At 37.7% G+C, this 16704-nt stretch overlaps 1 long non-coding RNA gene across 2 annotated transcripts in view; it reads left to right on the plus strand.

Annotated features, from left to right (window-relative positions):
- Positions 1-2406: 2406 nt before the first annotated feature.
- The window catches only part of LOC112669602 (uncharacterized), a 62722-nt gene continuing 48424 nt past the window's right edge, over positions 2407-16704 (plus strand). The window contains exon 1 of one of the 2 annotated variants that reach the window (XR_003142377.3): positions 2407-2709. This is a non-coding gene — a long non-coding RNA (uncharacterized LOC112669602). The remainder of the gene's footprint in view (positions 2710-16704) is intronic. The other variant, XR_003142378.3, reaches the window with a different exon arrangement.

A 16704-nucleotide genomic window follows, 5' to 3' on the forward strand; every position in this document is an offset into this window, starting at 1 on the left:
GCTAGTCACCAAATATTATCAGTTCTCTGTCTGCCAGGCGTGTGGCAGAATCATATTTCTTGGTGCTGTTGTGATTGTGTGGGCTTTGAGACTACTTGAGGATAATAAGTTCAAAGTAGAAATGACAACAACAAATGTCATGGTTAAGTCAAGCGTTTCATTAGTGAAGTGAGGCCTTCTAGAATTCCCTTTTCTTCTGGCATGGTTACTAGCAGGGGTCCTGATAGTTGCTACCTCATTAGCCTGGGTCCTGGAAGGAGGTAATAAAGAGTTTTCAACTGATTACCAAGAATCATTGATCATGTATTTACCATGTATTGTGAATTAGAAATAAAACTTTCTTGTTTAAGACCCTGTGCATTGGGGGAGTTAGTGCAGCATAATCTGGCCCATCTGACCAAGACACAGAACTTAATAACCTGTTCCAAGGAGAAACTTTACTTAATCTCTTGCTTTAAATTCTATTTCTGAGCCCAACTCTCTCTGTTTCTTATGCTTCCAGTTCTCTGCTCTGTTTCTTATGACCCTCCAACAAACACCTTTTGGATTTTATGTCAGCATTCAATCTTAGTGATTGCCCAGCTGATGGGCACAAATAAAACACATATAACTTTCTTACAGTTTTAATGTACTCTCTCTTCATCTTCCGTTCTATTCCATTCATTTCTTCATTCATTGCTCATTCAAAATATTGAGCATTTGTTATGAGCCAGTTTTAAGTACCAGGATAAATGGCAAACAAAAAAGTTATAGAAATTACTTTCCATTTGGAATGATAAAAATTAATCAAACAATTATACAAATAAATGTAAAATTACAACAGTGATAAGTGCTATGAAGAAGAGATATATACATTATCATCTGTCAATAATGATTAAAGCAAATGAGATAACATGTTCATAATTAGATCATGTCAGTATATAGGAATGATGGTATACAGAAAATTTTGTACTATTTCTACAACTTTTCTGTAATATGAAATTCTGTCACAAGTAAAAAGGCTTTTTCTGGGCACTAATTGGTGTGGTAGTATGTTCCTTTACTGGCCGGAATCATCTGGGTTGGTAATCTCAAATTAGTATTTGATTCAAATGCTTGGCCATATTATACTGTTTAGAATTGCAATACCTCTTTCTGTATCTGTGCTAATCATCATCACTGCAAAACACTGTGGCACACACATGGTAATAAAATGAAAGAAAATTCATTTTAAATTACACTTTGTGTTAAAACAAAAAAATATTTCCCTTTTTGTTTTTTTAAGTGATATATAATAATACAGAAAATCAGAAAAGATACAGAAAACCTAATAAAAAAATTACTCATAACTAATCAGTCACTGATAATTACTATTAACATTTTGGCAAATTTCCTATAATATATTTTTGGTTTTCCTTTAGCAGTATTAACTATCTGTTGTGTGTATCAAATTACCCTGAAATTTAGCTGCATAAAATGATAAATACTATCTCACAAGAATCTCAGCTGAGTGGTTTTGGATCAGAATCTCTTATGAGATTGCATGGTCTGGTGTCAGCTGGGGGTGTAGTCATTACAGGGCTGGAGAACCCACTGGGTCCCAACCACATTCATATGGCTATTGACAAGGAGGCTTTAGTTTCTCGCCAGGTAGGCCTCTCCATTGAGCTACTGGCAAGGCATGGAAGCTAGCCTCTCATGGTGAGAAAGAGATAGAGAAACAGCAAGACAGAAGCTGCAGTCTTTTATAACCTAATCTGGAGAGTGACAAATCATTTCTGCTGTATTCTCCAGGTCATACAGGCTAACCCTAGTACACTGTGGGAGACAACTGAGCAAGGATTTGAATACCAGGAGGTGGAAAACAGAGATGGGCCATCTTGGAGACTTGCTACCATACAACATTCTATCACAAGCATTTCCCCATGTTGATATGTGATATCTTTTAGTGGAAAATAATATTTAATTTATTAATAATTTAGTAAATAAAATTGCTGTAAGAATAGCAACAAATTAATAATATTTAATTGTGGGCAGTCCCGGTGGCTCAGCCGTTTAGCGCCGCCTTCGGCCCAGGGCGTGATCCTGGCTCCCTGCATGGAGCCTGCGTCTCCCTCTGCTTCACTCTCTGTGTCTCTCATGAATAAATGAATATAGTCTTTAAAAAATAATTTTAATTGTGTTTTATATTGCTGTAGGCCTTCAAACTCAAGTATAAAGGAATATTACAAAGTTAAGAGGCTGTTATTTTTTTTAAATTACATCAGAATTTATTCATCTATCCAAATCAGTGCTTTCCTTTAAGTGCTCACCTTGGGAACCTTAGAACTTATTTCAATGGTGTAGGGCTGTTGTCACAAAGATGCCTGGGATTCTTTTGAAGTCACAATTGGAATCTTGTAGTATATTACTTTCAATAAACTCAAAGGTAGTATGAGGCAGTTATGTTAACAAGTAGAACATATGTTGAATTTATTCTTGTTCTTCTGCTGTTCAGTTGCAATGCTGAACCAGATGTATTAGTAAAAAAATGTGTTTTTGACACTTTATGGCAGCTTAACAAGATAATATTTCTTTGCAAAATAAGTCACTATATGAATGAATTACACATGGGAAGAACATTGTTGATTCAGAGATTTCAGCTCTGTGGGCTCTGAATGTGCCCTACTCCCTGACCTTAACCTTCATGTACAGCCTCTTGCCCAGTAGGTATCTTTGCACATTTTTCCCGTAAGTATAGTTCTTGGAATAAGTACTATATTTATAGTATTCTTCAAAAAGATTTTATTTATTTATTCATGAGAGACACAGAAGGAGAGAGAGGCAGAGACACAGGCAGAGGGAGAAGCAGGCTCCACGCAGGGAGCCGGACCTGGGACTCCATCCCAGGTCTCCAGGACCACATGCTAGGCTGAAGGTGGCGCTAAACCGCTGAGCTACCTGGGCTGCCCCTATTTATAGTATTTATATTTATATTAACTTAAATCTGCCAAAGTATAACATTGTATTTACATTAGCCATCAATTTTGTTGGCAAAAGGAGATCATGGATTTTGAAAGCAACATTAGGGCAGAATCAATCTTATCTGACTTTGCTTACCCATGGTGCCTGGCACACAGTAGGTGCTTAATACATGCTTGTTGACTTAATGACACATTGAAATTCTGGTACCATAAAAAATGACACTTAAGCTAATGATACTGACCTGGCAGTATAAATCTTAGAAGCAATCCTACAGATGCTTGGTCCCACTGTTTCCTTTTTATCAATCCTATGTTGTGACATCATAGAATTTCTTCTTCTTCTTTTTTTTTTTTTTAGTCTTGTGGTAATGTTATTTAGGCTAAAATAGATAACATGCTGAAAAACATGGACATTTCCCCATTTTCAAACTTCCCAAATAAAAAACAATCACTACCCAAACAAACCAAACATCCTACTTAATATTAGAATTCTGTAAAAGCTGGAATCATATTTTAACTTTCCTTGAAGTTGTATAGGTTTAGTTGTGCCTTTCCCACCCTAAAAACTAGTGCAGTTATTGGTTTTCTCTAAGATATCCAGAAAGATGCATGTGTGTGCTGTATATGTAATCATAATCTTTTCAAACAACTACTCAGGGGATAGGACGAGGCTGTGGGGAAATAAGCAAATTGCTACCATTCTCCCAGAAAGCCAATGTTATATTAGCAGTTCTATTTTGGAGGAGGAAAATAATCCAATTTCAAGGCTGGCATAAGTATTAGGCTCATCACTCACTCACTTCCTTACATAGGTGGCAGAAAATTCTGCGATTTCATGCCAAGCCCTTCAACAAAGACACAGCATGGCTTTTTGCTTTACTTGGTTTCTTCCAATTTTAAAGTGAAAATGTATCCTTCCAAGAAGAATTACTGGCAGCTTCCAATATTGAAACATTGAGACCAGACCATTAAAAATAAAAACAGTACAAATCCTAATGAAAGGAATAGAAATTCCCTGTTGGAGTTCTATAATGAAAGAAGTCATTGGTGCCCAGAAACAGTCTTAGTATTATGCATTTAATGAGACTCTGGTGAAACTGTGGGGAACTAGCCATTCCCTCAATGTAAATGTCAGCATCATCCTCAATCATTGGTGCGCTCTCTCTCTCTCTTTCTTTTAAAATTTAACTTTGCACTTATAGAAAAGTTAACAGAGTAGAACAAGAATTCCTTTTACCAAAACCTATCAAATTGTTTACATGCTCTCCTACTTCCCTGCTTGATCATTCTCTCACCTTCTGTCTCTCTGTCTCTGTCTCTCTCTCTCTCTCTACACACACACACACACACACACACACACACACACACACGCTTTTGGGAAACTTTAAGAGTAAGTTTGAGACATCATGTCCTTTGACATGAAATACTTTAGTGTTGCATTTCCCTCAAATAAGAAAAGGACATTTTTCATATAATCCGTATAATTATCAAAATAAAAAAAATTAACAATGATACTATACTTACCTAATCTATGGATCTTACTAAAATTTTGCTAGTTTTCTGACTAATGTCCTTTAGAGTTTTCTGATCTAGGATCCAATCCAGAAAAGCACATTGAATGTAGTTTTCATGTCTCTTTTGTCTCCTTGAATGCGGACCACTTTCTCTGTCATTCTTCATCTTTCACGACCTTAAAATTTTTGAAGAATATTTTATAGAATGCCCCTTAGGCTGAGTTTGTATGGTCATATTTACGTTTTGATTTTTGGTGGGATTATCAGAGATGTGATGCTGTGCGTGCCTGCCTTCCTTCCTTCTTTCCTTCCTTCCTTCCTTCTTCCCTCCCTCCTTCCCTTCCTCCCTCCCTCCCTCCTTCCTTTTGAGCATGTTAGGAGGCACATGATGTTGGATTGTTCCAATTTTGACTAGTCTTTTGAATTTCTACCTTTTATTCTGTGATGTGAGGCCAAATGCTAACTTCTGAGACTCTTGATTCCCAAATTGGAGGTGGCCCTGTACTAGTTATTCTCCATTTGTCTCAATCTGACATCCATTCTTTCCCCTTTATTGCTCTGCTCCATACCCTGGAGGCTGATTCCTGGGAACTGCATCACCTGGTCTCCTCTGCTTCTGGTTTCTGAACAGATTCAACCAATGGGGGAATGCCAATAGGAGATCAAAGTACGGGGTCAAGGAATTTATTACCCTGGAAGCTTCATTGCTTTGCTTTAGCTGCATATCTTTGGCAGTGGCTTATACTTTTCCACAACTTTTTTTTTTAAAGATTTATTTATTTATTTATTCATAAAAGACACACTGAGAGAGGCAGAGACATAGAGGGAGAAGCAGACTCCTTGCAGGGAGCCTCATGTGGGACTCCATTCAGGATCCCAGGATCATGACCTGAGCCAAAGGGAGGCACCCAACTGCTGAGCCACCCTGGTGTCCCCCTCTCCATGACTATAGCTTCTGCTTGCCTCCAGCTCAGTTTGCCCTCTCAGCCAATATAATGGCTTCCTGCTGGTACTAGTCTCTAGGTGCCTCAACATATCTTGTTGGTTCTCTTAACTCTCTGTACCTCTAAAAGTAGTGCTTTATTGAAGATTCTTCATTTTTTAAGATCTCAGTTGAATTCTGTTTTCTGCTAGTTGATGAAAATATTCCAAATAAAACAGTCCACCATTTCCCCAGCCATTTAATGAGAAAAATAAAATTTTTAGATGAGAAGTAGTTAAATGTTTTATAATATATCCCAAGTTGATAACAGAGTAAAATTTGGCCTAAAGAATTATGTCCTATAATTATTCATTTGACTGTGTAAACTGTAAATACTTAGACTTACACAGCATCTTTCCTCCAGAGTTGAAGACTGGCAATCAAAGATAGGTAAGATAATTCTAAGTACAGAGCAAGGGCCAGTCTTAGAATTAAACACAAATAAACCAATATAGATATAGCATGTCACAATTCAAAGTGCTTAAAATGTGCATTATCCCATTCCTTCTTCACAAAGATTCTGTAAGATGGGTGCTGTTAACATTGTCACCATTTTATAGTTATCCAGCTGAGTTACTACTCCTCACCAAATGGGCAGAATCTGTCTCTCATGCCCTTTGTTAGAGCCTTTTGTCTCCTCTAGGCTCCTTCACTTTCCTCCAAGGTACTTTCACTTTGTCATAGTCTCTTACTTTAGGTTGTTTTTCCCTGCTGTTGATATTTAAGGTAATAGCTGATAATAATTTAAGATGTCACCTATCCTAGGGGGGCTCTAAATTTTAATGGAGAACTCAGAAAAGAGTTCTCTACTCAAAGGAAGCTTTAATGGTGTAATCACATTTGGTAATTTGGTATCATATTCTGGGATAAGGCAATCTTATATGCCACCTATTTATAAGTAAAGTCTGGGCATGGCCATCAGAAGTACAGAGTATGTGGTGTAGACTTTCCATGAGGTAGAGAGGATGGAGAGGAAATGCTTTCCTTTTTTCCTGCAGATCTACTTGCTTTTTTATGAGGATGTAAGGGATTTGGAGAGGTGGTCCCTTACAGCTGATTGTGTGATCGGCTTGGTCTTCGCATCCTGTACTCTTTTATCTTCTTCTTTTTTTTTTCATTAAATATTTTATTTATTTATTCATGAGAGACACAGAGAAAGAGAGAGGCAGGCAGGGGCAGAGGCAGAGGGAGAAGCAGGCTCCATGCAGGGAGCCCAATCCTGGGACTCCAGGGTCGCCCTGGGCTGAAGGCAGGTGCTAAACCGCTGAGCCACTCAGGTGTCCCACTCCTTTATCTTCTTAACAGAACAACAGGAAAGGTGACAAATGGATGGCTCCCATTATCAGATCATTAAAATGGAGAACTGCTACTTTACCTACTGTTAGCAAAGAGTGATGTATAAAAACCTGGAAAGCCACCTCCAAAATCCTGCTGGCCTCTGGCTCTCCCACAAAACTTCATAAGGAAGAAAAATTTGGGTTTTGTAAAGCTTGCCTTTTATAATTTGTAGCTATCCTCTTGAGTACAACAGGTAATTTCTCCAAGGTTAGGAGCATAATGTTGAGTCATTGGGTTTAGCATAAAATTCGTGGAATGGACAGAGAAAAAGTTTGAGATGTTAGGTTTTCTTTTCTTCCTTATTTGTTAGGAATAAGCACCCAAAGGTCTTAGGAATAATGATGGTAATTCTCCTCTCCTACCTTTGCAGATGCAAGCAAATGAAGGCAGTACAGAGCTGATCTCTGTCCTTAGCTTCCAAGAACCTAAATCTAGGAGTTGCTCCTGGACATTGCATGAGGCAAAAAATCCATTTTTATGAAGGAAAGCAATTCATAACAAAAGGGAGATCTAGATTGTGCCTGGGGAGAGTGGGGAGACTGGTTATCAATGAGCATGCTTACTGGACAACCCCTTCTACTGCTAGCCTGGAACCAATTAAAATATTTGGAATTGATACCTTTCCAGAAGATCTAAGCAATATTGTCCCAGCACTTATATGGAGACAAACTTTTGAGAAGTATCTCTTCACACATTGGAAAATGAGGTACCTTTCTTCCACCCAACAGTAGTAAAGGTATAAGCAACTTCCCGTAGGGGTTTGCAGATAGGATCAATGGTTTGTTTCTTTTCCCCTTACTTGACAAGAAGATAAGTTTCTAAAACAATTTTATTCCTTACTGCTGAAATCCTAGTATATGTTGCTTTCATCCTCATTCTTCAGCATCATGAGTGAACACTCATTCTTTTGACATTGGTCAATCCAGTCTCACTTCCAATCCTGGGCAGTCTACATTCCCAATCAATATGTCTACATCTTATATTCAGCAGTGACCCAAAAATTGCTGTGTTCCAAATTCAGCCTGTGCAAAGTTTTAGTCCTTCCTTTCCATGTTAAAGTTAAAATTTTAAAAACAGTAAATGGTAAGGAAAGATTAATTTAATATAAACCTAACACAGAAGCGATACTGCTCATAGCTTTGCCATCTGGGATTTTGGTAAATTAGATTTAGATTATCTTTTACAAACTGTAGTTCACCTTCAAAGAGGCCAAATGCTATTTCCTGTCAGTTTTCTTAATTACCTGTCAAGCATAATTCCTCCTCTCTCAGCATAGAACTGATTACAGTGAAGAAGGCATAAGCCACAGCTGATCCTGCCATCATTTACTAGCAAAACAAAGTGGCTAAAATCAATGTGTTGCTGCTGTCAGCCAAATTTTAGAATAAAATATTTAAGGGGCGACTGCTTTCTCCTTCATAAAACTGCATCGCTTATAGTTCCTTATTGTCTAGAGTTTCCAGATTCAACCCCTCACCACCTTAAAAAATCCCTTACAAATAAAAAAACTCCACCTATCTGTATGTAAGTACTGGTGAGTCATGGAGCCCAGAGAAGCCCATTAATCCATTATTAGGGTGAGAAGCTGTAGATATTAAACAGGATCACAAAAGAACCCCAGTCCTCACTTCTCACTTTCAGCCAGCCTACATATCCTAGCTGTAAATTTCCAAGACACATTCAGGGTTCTTAGAATGGTGCTCATTTTAGTCTTATGATTCAGAGTTTATGCATATTCATTGAAATGCTATAGGAATAGATGGTATACAAAAGCAGAAACCAAGAGCCGAAACAGCAAACATCTCCAGTGAAGGTAGGGGAAAGAGGAGACAAGAAGAAATAATAGCATCTTGAGATTTTCCTCTTGTTGCTTTGTAGGTAGAGTGACATCCACTTCTGGTTCCATTTATCTTTCACTTTGAGGAGTGTCTGTGGTTTTCTCTGGGGCAGTGAGAGTACTGGTTTGGGATATCTTCCTATATTGAATTATGCCAACTCCTCCTTGACAAGTTATGAATCATTCTGCATGTGTGCTTCCATTCACCTACCCTTGAGTGAGAAGAGTGAAGAAGAAGAATATGCAGGCATTACAAATTGGACACACACACACATGAATGTTGATGCTGAAACCTCCGCTGGAATCAGACAAGTCTATTCCCTGACCTTCCCACTCATCTTGCTCATGCCTTTGAGCCCTTCTTGTACACAAATACCATTGACCCTTTCAAGTTCAGCTTAGATCTCTATTGCCCATAATGCCTTCCAACCAACACTCCCAGACTCTTTTGAATCATTATTACGCAGATTCTGTACATGTTTCTTACTACTTTTTGCTTTGCATCTAGAATGGAAGCGATTCTGGGACCATATCATTGGTAAAAGTCTTTCATAGTTATACAGCAGCAAGCACAGAGCACACTGTGGGTTTCTCAAAAAATCCTGATAGAAAGTGTGAATTGTAGAGAATAATTAGGGATAGGAATATACTGATAGAAAGAAGAGGAGGGACAAGAAGGGGTGGTGGGAAACTCGACCTAAAGCCACCCAGCTGACCATTTGCTTATGAAATGCATTCACCTGTTCTTAGAGAGAGTGGAATGTATATTTGTTTTCCATATCCAACAGCTGAAAGATAAAAATGTCCCTGTTTAAATCTCTTTTTCAGGCATCAATCTAGTCTTTAAATTTTGGATTGCTTTCCTCTTGGGCTTAGTTCTCCAGGGAGAAGGCTGGGGAACATTTGTGCTTCTATGGAGAGGGAACCTCAATAGGAGAAGCATTGAGAAGGAAGCATCAATTGTCAGCATAGAGAGGGTGGTTCTCCACAACTACCCATCCTAAGGTGGGTCAGAGCTCTTCCACCTCCACCTCAACTCCTCCCAGGAATTTTAGAGGTTGGGAAGTTTTCCTTCACAATGTTTTGTTTCTGAAAGGATGCAAAAAAGAAACATTGGGGAGGGGGTCAATGTCCAGAAACATCCTGCCACCCTAGAGAAACAATGGTCTGAGCATTGTCCTTTGTCTTGGAAGGTGTAGCTATGACTGTGGTCCTGAATTAATCTTGCTCTATGATGAAAAAAAATCAAGGTATGAAATCTGTTGGGATAACGGCCATGACCAATGTTAGAAGCTAAAGGAGAATTTTAGCTCTGATGAAAAAGAATCTTATGCTGATAAAAATAAGCAGTTACCAAATATAAGATATATTTATATATATGTACATACATATAATATATACATATTTATATATGTGTGTATAATTGATATGTATGTTATATGATATATCACATACACAGGCCTACAGGCAGTTGACAAATAGGAGATGAGAAAATGAATTGATAAATAATTTTGAGGCTCTGGTATGTGACCTGCACTATGCTGTGTGCTCTGAAGGATAAGTATAAAAAAGTCAGGTGTCCTAGATTGCTCTATCCTTAAAATTAGTTTTTAATAAAGAGAAGAGGGAAAATATAACTTTATAAGGGTGTCTAATGGTCTTTGCTAGGGAAGTACCTCAAAGAAACATCAGTAAGGATGGAGGATGTAAACCACTGAGTCAGGGGTGCACAAAGTCCTATGTTTGAGTGTAGCTGGCCCTTGCTATATGAGGAGTAGTTAGTGGGTGATGTGAGGAGATTCTGCTTGATCTCACATCATCCCCCCTAGTGGGTTTTTTTTTTTAAGATTGTATTTATTTATTCATGAGAGACACAGAGTCAGAGAGAGATCGAGAGAGAGAGAGAGAGAGAGAGAGGCAGAGGCAGAGACATAGGCAGAGGGAGAAGCAGGCTCCGAACAGGGAGCCCGATGTGGGACTTGATCCCAGGTCTCCAGGATCACACCCTGAGCCAAAGGCAGACGCTTAACTGCTGAGCCTCCCAGGCGTCCCTCCCCTAGTGGGTTTTATGACAGTTCCCCTGTTTTGCCATTTGAAATTCCTGCTTTAGAGTTATGATTTCAGTTTACAAAACAACAAAAAAACTCCTACTGCAGTCCCCTGCTCTATGATTTTTAGCCTTTTAAAGCCTATTTTCTTCTACAAAGTATACCCTCCTTTAAAGTTATTTCATATTTTCAAATAAACAAAATAGTGTGACTAAAAATAAAACAAACATTTATTTATTTTAAAGATTTTATTTACTCATGAGAGAGAGAGGAAGAGAGAGAGAGAGAGAGAGAGAGAGAGAGAGAGAGAAATAACACACCATCTTTTCCTAGTGGAAGAGAAAAGTTTTGACCTTTTTCTTTATTGTTTCAGTTTATGGGAACATGTGAGTGAGTGTGCTTGTATATGTGTCTTGTAAGCTCATTTCTAATCAGCCCCTGGGAAATGCTGGATCTGTGAAACACTCTGTCCTTCTGAGAACAAAACTCTTCCTGGGTAAATGCCCTTGAAACATGTATTTATTTGTTTTATTTGATTGTTGGTTGTGTTGAAGGATGGTGACAGTTGGAAAATATAAAAAAAAGAAATCTAAGAAGGGAACTAGATCAGTCTTTGTCAGTGCATTCTTTCTAAAGAGACAGATGAAAAAAAAAAGAGACAGATGATATTTGAAATTGTGGTTGTGGAGACCTGATTTATTTATTTAAACTACTATGTGTCTATTTTAAAAAAGAGACTCATGAAGAAAATCTAATGGATGAGTAAAGCAGAATTTATGGCCCCAAATATATTAGGATGTGCCAGATAAGATTAATATTTTGTTTCTGGAAAAGTGTTTTATATTGTGCAGTGTTGCAGAGTTTGTGTTTGTTTATTTGAGAGTTTATATCTTGGGACATCTGGCACAAGAGTTATTACTTTCTTTTAGCATGAAAGATAAAAAGAAAAACTTGGAGATATGATCTTGGAAAAAATAAGGTAAAGAGGGGCAGGCTTGCTGTAGAAGACATTGCTTTATAAATAATTGATATGCAAAATTTCTTGAAACTAGAAAAATATTGTATATGGACTTTTATGTTTTATGAAACATCAGGGAGAACATTATTTGCTTACAGTGAGCATAAAACTATAATGTTTTTCTGGCTTTGATGGTTAAAATTTTTGCTTATTTTCCTTATTTCTCACATCTCAGATTATTTAATTTTAACACTTATTTTCTTTTTTCTTTTACTTGCCTATCTTCCAAAAGGCAGCATTTGTTTATCTTTTGTTTATGAAGACAATATCTGGTGGAGTCCTGGATTGAAATTCAAGGTCTCACTGAACATCTACTAATTAGTTGTACTAGCTGTAATGTTGGGTATAAGGTCAACTGGGATACTGGTTAACTGAATGAGTTTGGGTAAGCTTCTGTTCTCCTCACTTCCTTTATTTATTCTATAGAAATAAGATTTTAGCTAATGAAATTATTCATTAAAAAGCATTTAAATAACCTCAAAAAGAAATAATGTTTATGTAGCATATTTCTGAAGAGATAATTCCTTGATTTTGTACTTGCTTTAGGGAAAGGAGGACAAAAGAAAGACTTGGCAATTGCATTGTGTTCTGTAATATAAGGGCAGCTGTCAGGCTAATCTCTGGTGACCTTAGAAGATAAAAATGGGGTGCCAGCAATAATGGTTCTTTCTGACAGGGGTCTTTGCCTCCCTAATCCCTCTCTCTGCTGGGCCTTTGGAGGTGTACCTGATTCCCAGAGCCTCAGGCCCAGGTCCTGGGAGTTTTGGAGTAAAGGAAGCTGCCATGATATAATAATTTTCAGTTTTCAATGCTGAATTGTATTCTAGGGTAATCATTATTATGGAAAGTCAAAGCAATTCATGATCATAAAACAAGGTAAATTAATAGATGATGTTTGCTTATATGTTTCTGTGTGACATGTGGAAACCAGGTGTTTATGCTCATGCAAGAAATACAACTTTTTGATACTATACAAGTCACACATTAATAGAATAAACTAAAAGGCAGGTAATTACTGAATGTAGTATTTTGGAGGTGTGATGACCACTGAAGATCATTCGGCACAGTTTGGTTTTGCCTTTGGTTTTGTCATTTTTATATTTTGCCTGGATAATTAAATTAGCCTTGCACTCAGACCTCTTTCTCAACAGCCACTCTCATCTGTCCTCCACACTGCTGCCAGAATGAACTTCTAAAAACACAAGCTCAATCACATCACATTCCATTTAAAATTCTGCACTGGCTGCTCATCGCTGTTAAACTGAAGTCCAAAATTCTTTAACAAGGTGTTCAATGAGATCTGGTTTTTAAAAATGTGTTTGAATTTGGAAAATGTCATTGGAAGGGTTACCAGCAGTTTGAGAGAGTATGTTGTGCGTGTGTGTGTGTGTGTGTGTGTGTGTGTGTGTTTATTTTGCCTTCTGGGGATAGAGATTGGAATTTATTTTTGGGAGATCCCCCATTGTTCAAAGAGGCCATTCCAATAGTCACTTTTAGTTATGCAGAATAATAGAAGTAATAAGGACTTAATATTATTCTTCTGAATGGCTGAAATTGATGAGATAGATATTCCAAGTGAAAGTGTTACAGAACAAGATATTATATACTCTATGTGATTATATAATACTTATCATGAAAATTTATTGAGCCAGATCCTATGTGCCAGATACTCTTCTAAGCCTTTTCTGTATGTTAATTGACTTAACACTCATGATAACTCCTTTACAATCCCTTACTATTGACAAACTAGAGACACAGAAAGGTTTAATAACATGCCAAAGCTCACATTCTAAAGCATTATGCTCTATAGCTTCCATTATGTTAACAGGAATAGGCTCCTGTAGAGTTCAAGACATTCTTCCCACCTACCAATCTGGATATCTGGTGAATTATTTTTCTAAACATTTGTATATAAACAGAGGGTTGTAGAAGGGAAGGGTGGGGGGATAGAGTAACTGGGTGACAGGGTGTTGAGGACAGCACATGATGAGATGAGCACTGGGTGTTTTACTACATGAATTTAATATAAATTTTTTAAAAAATTTAAAAATAAACATTTGTATATAGGAAGTAAGATCTACAGCTAGGTCATGGCTGCAGAAATAGGCTGCTTTAATCTCTTCAAGCCACTTTGGAGGAAAGACTGGAAAAGTACAGTGCAGGGAGATCCAAGTTGTCAGTGTCCCATGTTGGTCTTACTTAAGAATGAATCATTCACGGGGGCACCTGGGTGGCTCAGTGATTGAGCCTTTGCCTTTGGCTCAGATCAGGATCCCAGGATTGAGTCCCATGTCAGGGTCCCTGAGGGGAGCCTTTTTCTCCCTCTGCCTATGTCTTTGCCTCTCATGAATAAATAAACAAAATCTTAAAAAAAAATGAATCACTCAGGTATTCAGAAATATCCTGTGGACACTTGTTTTTATCTTATTTGATCCATCTTATTTTATACTTTTGAGGGTAAAATGTGGTATTTTATTTGGAAAGGTTGATTGCTCCTACTGTCAATCATTCTGGGGAAGATAAACCAAAAATAGGCAGTTGAGAACATTTTTATTTTTGAAGTTCTTACAGAATTGTACCTAGACTGATATGTAGGAATTTGGCCCAACTGCCTGTGGTACCCATGTACCCCCGATATGTGGGAATTTGGGTGGGTATCCCTTAGACAGAGATTGAACTAGCCTGAAAACTCTGTAGGGATTTAGAGGTTGGGTTGGGCCTCTAGGCTCTAAGATCAGTTCCTTCTATTAGCAGTTGTAAATAAATATGTTTGTTATAGTTTTTTTTTCTTAACATTCAAACTTTTATTACAGTTTTGTTAAGGGTCATATTTAGGTATGATGATTTTTTCAAGGCCAGAGAAGAGGTGGCAAAGGCCTCATCTGTCCATCCTACTCTTTTCCCATTCTCCATATGAAACAATTGAATTTCTATCCAATACCACAAATTCTTTGAGGCCTCCATGCTTGTTCTCATGCTGGATTTGAAGGCTGTAATGGTAAATTTTGTGGGTCAACTTGGCTAGGTCACAGTATCCCAATATTTGGTCAAATCCCAGTCTAGATGTTGTTATGATGGTATTTTTTTTTAAAAAAGATTTTGTTTATTTATTTGACATATATAGAAAGAGAAAGGGGAAGAGAGCGAGCCATAAGCAGAGGGAGCATCAGGTAGAGGGTGAGGGAGAGGCAGGCTCCCTGCCCAGCAGGGAGCCTGATATGGGGCTCTATCCCAGGAACCTGGGATCATGACCACAGCCAAAGGCAGAAGCATAACCAACTGAGCCACCCAGGCACCCTGCTATGATGGTATTTTTAAAGTGATATTAACATTTAAGTGAGTAGTGAGTATACTTTGAGTAAAGCAGATTACCTTGATACCTTGAGTAAAGTAGGTGGGCCTCATTTAATCAGTTGAAGCCCTTAAGAGAAAAGACTAAGGTTTCATGAGGATATGGGAATTCTGCCTCCAGACTGCTTTCAGACTGAAGCTGCAATGCCAACTCTTTCCTGGGTCTCCAGACTTCCAGCCCTCTCTGCAAATTTCTGACCTGCCAACTCCCACAATAACATGAGGCAATTTCTTAAAATAAATCTATCTACATGCATTCAGTTGGTTCAGTTTCTTTGGAGAACCCTGACTAAAACAGAGGCCCTTCTGTCCAGTTCCCAATTCAGTTCTCCTTCCATTATACCTTACTTTCAAGAGTTGGGGCTTACAAATTACTAAAAGTGTAAAGAATGATGCTGTGTTCATTACAATGGAACTAACAATTCAAAGAAATTCTACTTTCAAATAGCCTTTCCACATAAAGAGTATTTGAAGATATGCATCTTATCAAGTGATTTCAGAAGAATATTTAGGTTATCTTGCTGATAACTCATTCCCAGGCATTGTGGGGATGTGATTGTTTTGTTCTTTGGACATTTTAAAATCAACCTTCATTGATTACTTATTATGTACTAGGCATTGTTTAGGTGATGGGGTTACAACAATGAACAAGACACAAAAATCCCTGTCCTTACAAATATTGAATTTTATTGGAGGAACATACAATGAACAAGACAAATAAATGAAAGTGTGATATGCCAAGAACCAAGGAATCTTATACAATTATGTAGGTTGAGTACAGCACAAGTGTACCACATCTAAGGGAGGGCCATAATATTGTACACATGATAGCTTTATATATTTATTTCTACAGTGTTCTGTCAAATGGAAATATGTGTCTTGGAGATGGACATTTTTTTCTAATCTACACAAAAGTACTGCATAGACTAATGGTAGCCCTATTAGTAAGAGTGAACATCATAGGAGGCTATTGCAGACATTCAGGTAAGATTTGATAGCGGCATGAATTAGGAAGGTGACAGTAGATGTGGTGAAAATTCTGTAGTCAAATTCTGTAAATATTTTTTACAGATTGAATGTAGGGTGTGAAGGAAGGAGTAGAGTTAAGAATGCCACCAGGCTTTTTGGCTTAAGCCACTAGAAGAATTGAGTTGTCCTCAAATAAGGTGGGAAAGACTTCAAGAGGAGCTGGTTTGGATGCAAAGACCAACAGCTGTGCTTTTGACACGTGAAGGTTGGGGTGTCTGTTACACATCATGTCAAATATCACATGGACAGTTGAATAGATGGGTACAAAATGGGACTGGAATACAAGAAAGAGGCTCGGACTAAAGATAGAAATTATGTTTTTGTGAGAGTTGCTGTGAATCATTATTTGCTTTTTAATGGTTTATGATGTTAGTAAGTATATTATTTCTACCCAACATTTGTACGTGTTCCTTCCTATTTCACACTTCTCTACCTTTTAATATGAACTGAACAAATACATTTGTTTTACTTTGCAATTATGCCCCTGAAAAGCTTGCAAAACATTTTGAACAAATTCTTTTTCTTTTAAAGATTTTATTTATTTATTAGAGACAGAGAGAGAGATAGAGAGAGAGAGAGGGGCAGAGACACAGACAGAGGGAGAAGCAGGCTCCATGCAGGCAGCCCGACATGGGACTCGATCTT

The sequence above is a fragment of the Canis lupus genome, chromosome 25 (assembly GCF_003254725.2).
Source record: "Canis lupus dingo isolate Sandy chromosome 25, ASM325472v2, whole genome shotgun sequence".
NCBI classification, from domain to species: Eukaryota; Metazoa; Chordata; class Mammalia; order Carnivora; family Canidae; genus Canis; species Canis lupus.